Source organism: Phascolarctos cinereus, unplaced genomic scaffold, assembly GCF_003287225.1.
Source record: "Phascolarctos cinereus isolate Bilbo 61053 unplaced genomic scaffold, phaCin_HiC Scaffold_4;HRSCAF=312, whole genome shotgun sequence".
NCBI classification, from domain to species: Eukaryota; Metazoa; Chordata; class Mammalia; order Diprotodontia; family Phascolarctidae; genus Phascolarctos; species Phascolarctos cinereus.
In genome coordinates this window covers 50,753,416-50,760,151 of record NW_027555847.1, presented here as the reverse complement: position 1 = coordinate 50,760,151, position 6,736 = coordinate 50,753,416, and positions in this window count along the sequence as shown.

The following is a 6,736-nucleotide window of genomic DNA, read 5'->3' as shown; positions in this document are numbered from 1 at the left end:
GTTTATGTTTGGCCACTGCACTAACCTCCTGGGCAAGAAAGGGGGATCCAATCTCCTTGCTCCTTGCCCACTCCCCCCCTAAAATATCCACGCCATATGGATATTGAAGAAACACTGCATTTATAAAGGATGTTTAGAGAGAACAGAATTGTTGCCTTGATGGGGTATCATCTGAAAAAGGGATTAGATTTATGTTGCTTTGCTTCAGAGGGTAGAACTAGGAAGAGTGACCAGATATCAAAAAGAAGCAAAATTAAGCTTGTTATACAAATAGACAAAAGCAAACCACCAAATTACTAGCACAATGGAAAAATAGAATAGGCAATGAAGTATCTTGCAGGATCATGGTTTCTCCTTAATAGGAAGTCCTCCATCCAAAGATGAATTTGTTTTTGTTGGGGATTCTGCAGAGAGGATTTCTGCTCAGGTACCAGTTAAAGTAGATGACCCTCTGTACTTGAATATTCAGTCATTTTCTGAGTCTGGAATTCTAACACATAATCTGCTATAGGAAGTTTTTATTGTCATTACATGAAACAAACATGGATTGGACCTATGATTCAGTGTAACGTAAGTTCACTGGGACAGCTTTATCCATGTTTTATTTTGAGGGATTTGGAGAAAGTAATTTTCTTTAAAAATAATGGTCTGAAATAATGTTATTTTCTGAAATTGCACCATAAGAGATTAATTCAATTAAATTAAACTTTGTCCTGTCATTTCAGTCTTCTTTCAAAATGCAAATATTCCAAAGAGTGGGTTCCACAGCCAGGCCTAACCACTAGTGTATGGGACAGTATGTTTCAAATTCTGAGTTGGACTCTTGGTCAGGGAATTTGACCATAATGGCGAGGAAAGAGTACTTGAAATTTGTAACCCTCTCTCCCTCTTGAAATTGTATCATATATAAATTCTATTAAATATTTTCTTTATTTTCTATGAGGAACTTTGAAAAAGAATGGGAAGAAATTTGACTAAAAGGGAGATGTATGACAGGAAATGATGGGGGAAGCAAAAGGGTCCTGCGGAAATTGCTGATCTTTATATAGCACTTTCAGATTTGCAAAATGCTTACATATGCTGTCTCATTTGAACCTCCTAACAAGGCCATACAGCATATACCACAGGTATTATTATCTTTAGCCTCCAATTTTGGAGTCAGATGGTCAACAGACATTTAGTAGGTATTCATTATGAGGCAGACACTGTTCCAAGCACTGGAGACAAAAAGAAAGGCAAAAACAGCCCCTACTCTCAAGGAGGTCACATTCTAACTGAGGAGACAACACTTAAATAGCTAGGGACATCCAAGATGCATACTGCTAGGAAAGGTAATTTCAGAGAGTACCATGAGAAAACAGTAGTAGAGAGAGGTTAACTGACTTGACCGTGGCCTCACAGCTTCTAAATATGAAAGAAGAGAATTAGCCAAAGTCCTTCTCTCTCAATCTAGCACCCTAACCACTGTGGCACACTGCGACTCTACCAAGAAATGAGTCTAGAACAAGAAGGTAGAGAGTCAAAAAACGTTCTGTAGTGCTAAAGCAGGTTTCTTGTTTTACAAATGAGAAAAACTAAATCCAGAAAGAAGGGATTTTCCCAAAGCTAAAGATAAATTTCCCCTTCACAATTTTGATAAGTCCTGGCTCTTTCAATACATGAATGGGTGAGTACCCTAGAGTTTCTTTGATGACATGGAATGAGTATCCATTGAGTGTTACAATTGCAAATAGACCTTAGCTCAATGGGGGCAGCTGTGTCAGAGGAGGCTTGGCACGATCACACGGGCTTATCCCCAGGGTACACCAAAACTTGAAAAATAAAAGATCAGAGTTTCAGGATTTCTAGTCTAGTCAGTTTCCAGAATTCCCTGTATATTTGACTTTCTGTCCACTACTGACATTACCTCTGAATCCGTGCTCTGGCAAATACTTTCATCTCAAAAAATCACAAAACTTCAAAGCTAACTGAGACTTTAGAGGCCATCTAGTTGGACCCATGTCTGACCATGAATGCCTTGTGCAACATTGCTGATAAGTGATCATCCAGCATTTTGTACCTCTTTTACAGCTTTGGGAATCATTTTTTAAAATGTGGTTTAAAAAAAATCATCACTTTATGGCCAGCCTAATGGTGATCCTCTTTCAAGTTAGGTTGCTAGTTACATTGGCCCATGGACAATAGATATCCAAGAAGTGTCTTGATAGAGGCTAAAATTTTTTTCAAGACTGAAAGAATATTGCCAGAACTAATGATTTTCTGCCAATGTCTACTACAAGTCAAAATTACCTTAATGCCATGATGGGGCACCAGAGGAAGAAATTAGTGCATCAACATTTTGTTAAAAAACAACAACACATTTTCATAAAATCAATTAATGGTGAGATATGCTTATGTTGTTATCTTTTCATTGATATAGTGACATTTATTTTTACACATATAGAGTGTAAAGTCTTTAAGCACCCCATGCATTTTTGTGATCCGGAGTGCCTTGGGGGTAGAACATGCAAGCTGCTTATTTAATTTTTATTATTTATCTTGATGTTTCCTGAAGCCACACATGAGAAGCCATTGTATTTTGATGGTTCTGATTGTGCCTTTCAAACAAGGTGTCTAAGCAGTCCTCATTAAGATCATGCAGCCAGCTTCACATTTGGGAAACATTGTCTCTGTGTAGAGAAGCACATCATTAGTTTATTGATTGAGTCTCTGTGGCAGACATTTGAAGCAATAATAGAAATTATGGTTTCAGATGTTTTATTGGGGGACATGGCTAGATATTTGTGTACATGGGGCTTAAAGGTGCATTTTATTGTTTTTCTTTAAAAATATTGTGATAACTTTATTTTAATATGATTATTTTCCTTGGCTATTCTTTGTATTTAAAAACATTGTTCTGAGACTAGAATACAGAGGCTTCACCAGACTTCTCAAGGGTCCATGACGCATAAAGAACCCTTCATTTAGATTCTCCTTGCAACTGAAATTCAGAGAAGGGAGAAATGAAAGGGGTGAGAGCAGCAAAGGGCTCCATGAAGGAGACAGAGTTTGATTGGGATTTAATGAGTGGGCTGAGTTTTCATAGGTGGGGAGAAGGAAGGGCATGGCAGGGGAGAACAGCAAAGGCACAGGGGTCAGAATGAATGATTGAGGAACACTGATGAGTCTGGCCTGTGACACAGGAATCATGTTGGGGAAACTCTGGGAAATTAGTCTGCTAACTGGTATAGGATCCCTGATTTCATGCGTGTGGACAGGGCAGGACCGAAGTAAGTAAGGCATCTAATAGAAGTTTGTATTTGTTACACTGGGCAAGAAGGAGCCACTATCTATTTAAGAGCAGCAAGGGAATCATTTTCTAAAAGTAGTGTCTTGGAAAGGATAATCTGTAAGCATCTTCCAGCGTAGACTGCAGAGTGGGAGCAGAGAGATAAGCTAGAAGGTTCTTGCAATGATTCAGTGAGGAGGTGATGAGAGCTTGGACTGGTCAGTCAGCGAGCATTTATTAAGTGCTTACTATGTGCCAAACACTGGGTTAAGCATCGGCGACATAAAGAAAGGTAAAACATGGTCCCTACCCTCATTCTAATGGAGGCTGATGGCGTGCTTGGGTGCTTGTGTTTGGGTGCTTGTGCTTGGACCCCAATTTCTCCCTAGCTTCAGAAACACTATCCCTGACAGTTTCTCCCCAGCCCAAGGACCCTATGACTAGCAATTACTCATGAGTGGGCCCCAGCAAGACCCTTATCTTTTTCCCTGGTGCAGTTACAAACAGCACCTGAAGGAATTATTAGTTTGAACTGGCTTTGCACTGGGTCATAAAGACATTCATACCCACTGGACTATACTATCACCCTACCTCATTATCTACATCCTGGGCTCCTCATTAACTGTGTTCTAGACTTAAGACATATGTATACTCCCTACATCTATCTTGTCAAACAAGACATTGATTTGTGGCAGACTGGACAACTCTCAGTTACCTCTGAACTCTAGTTAACTTAATGACATAGCAGGCCTAAAACCTCATCTCCATGTGGCCCCCCTTATGGGCTTTTTCTAGTGAACTCTGGGTAAAATGTCTGCGCAGTAGGTACAAGAAGTGCATGTTCTTTTAAGAATTGACCGCTCCTTAACCACTCCCTAATCCCGCCCTGAATTACCTAGTTAGCATATTTGGCACATGTTTTATTGTATTTTATCTTATATAAACTTTAACTGTACCACTCTAAGATTGCAGGATCCTTAAGAATCCTTGCCCACTGAAAAGCTTAACAATAAACTTTTCCTCTGGATGGAAGAAGATTTGAGTTGAATTCATTCAGGCAGGGCCTGGTGCCTAGATCTCAAAGGGTTCCCAGCAGCACCCCGAAAAGTCCTGTACCTCTTCAGAGACCACATGCAAATACTGCATACAAATAAGATACAGACAGAATTAATTGGAGGTAATCAAGAGAGAAAGGTAATTCACTGCAAGAGGGACAGGGAAAGGCCTTCTGAAGGAAGTGGGATTCAAGGGCAGCCTTGAAAGAAGCCAGAGTAGCTTGTAGGCAGAGATGATGGAGAGCATTCTAGACATGGAGAACAGCCAATAAAGAAGCAATAGAAGGAGGCATGGACCAGAAAAGACAGAAGGATACTGGGAGATTAGAGCCAGGTTCTTCTGAATTCCAGCACTCTCAAATTACTTAGGCCTCTCTTGGGCCCAGTTTATTCACTGATAAAATTAAGGGTTTGAACTAGATTAAGTGTCTCCTATTTGAAACTTCAGAGCCTCTCAACTCCCATTGTCTCATATTTATTTTACAATTTTGCAGACATCTTGTATACAATTATAAGTGTGCATATTGTCTATCTCAATAAAATAGAAAATCTTTCAAGACAGGGACTTTTCATCTTTTTATTTGAATCTCTAGCATCTCCCTCATTACCTGGATCATATAAGACATCCAATAAATGCTTGTTGATTGATTTAGAGTCAGAAATACTAGGTATGAATCCTGAACCTGCCTCTCACTTCCTTGTGTGACTCTGAGCAAGTCATTTAATCTTGTTGAGTTTCAGTCAATCAGTCAGTCAACAAGCATTTAAGTGCTCACTGTGTCCAAAAGTTTTAAGGATACAAAGAAAAAGAAAAAAAAGTTATTTTCCATTACTTTCTAATGGGGGAGAATTACCATGGACATGGATAGAAAAATATATAAGATATTTAGAGAAGAGATAGAAGCTTACCTCAGAGGAGAAGCCTCTAGCAGCTGGTGGGGTTGGGTGGGAAGGGGGAGTCTGGGGGAGGAAGGACCCAAAAGAGACCTCTTGCAGAAGATGGAGTCTTGAAAGAAGGCAGAGATTCTAAGAAAAGGAGATGAGGAGGGAGTATATTCCAAGCATGAGAGACGGCTCATACAAAGATGAGGGGAGATGGAACAACATGGAGACCACTATGGATAGACCCTAGAATTCATGGAGTAGAGTTGGAGTGAGAGCTTCCAGTGTGGGGAATAGGAATAGTTCAGTCTGGTTGGAGTGTAAAGAGTGTGGAGGGATTGGGGGCAGCATGGACATGAAAAGGAAAGGGGGAGAGGGTCTTTAAACACCAGGAAGATGCATTTCTATTTTATCCTAGAGGTAATAGGGAGCCACTCAAGTTTGTTGAGTAAAGAGATGGTGTGCATGATCACAGTCCTAATTCTGGAGGTGTGGTCCTTTCTGCATGGCTGACAGAAAAGGCCTTAGGGAACTATTTGCTCTGTGAGAGATCAAATACGTTTAAAGAGCATAGTCTCAGTTTTGTTTCTTTCATTTGAAATGATTGAGAATTATTAGAGCATCATCCTTCAGATCTGAGTATGTTATAAGAAGGCTAGAAAACCTTATTAATTATTATTTATTGATTTGTTGGGGAGGGAGGAGGAGCAGACCATAGCTTATTCTTCATTGTTTTCATTTGTGGGAATGGAATTCAGCCTGGATACTTCCAGGCAGGCAAATCTGGCTGAAAACTTGGCTCTGCTGTAGTGAGATTATTCAGCATGTCTGCTATTATGGTTTCCTGAAGATGTCCTGTTTATTCCAGCAGATTGAACCTTTTCACTTCGGCTCAATTAATGGATTTTTATTATCCTCTTCAGTTCCCCCCTAGGGCTATGGTTTTATGATTAGCGGTGAGCAAATAGAGAATGCCAGTGGATACTATTCAAAGGGCAAAACTGGAATGAATGAAAAACAATTGTCCTGCAGAAATTAAACACAAGGGTTGCTTTGCCCTCAACCCTTCATGTCTGCTTATTAGAACTGCCATGACAAGGACAAGTAAGATAATATGAAAACCAAATCGTTATGGCAAGCACATTAAGAGATAATACAAGGATTTATTAGGGAAATATTTCTCACCCGGAAGGCCTTTGGAAACAGCAAAAATTAATAGAAAATGTCCTGTCAAATGGCATCAACTCCCCATGCATGGCCAGTCATTGAAAAGATACTCAATACAATTTGACAGGCATTAATTAAGCACCTACTGTAATACATGAGGTATGGGGCCAGGTGCTAAAGACACAAAAACGAAAGCAAAATGGTTTCTCTTGTAAAAAAGCTTATGTCCCTCTGGAGGGGATAACAGGCACACATTAGGTACATTCACAATAATTACAAGGTACCTGGGGGGATGTTTGGGAGTTGGGAGGCATGAGGAGCTACAGTGCCAAGGATGGCTTCTTGTAAGAGTGGCATAGGAAAA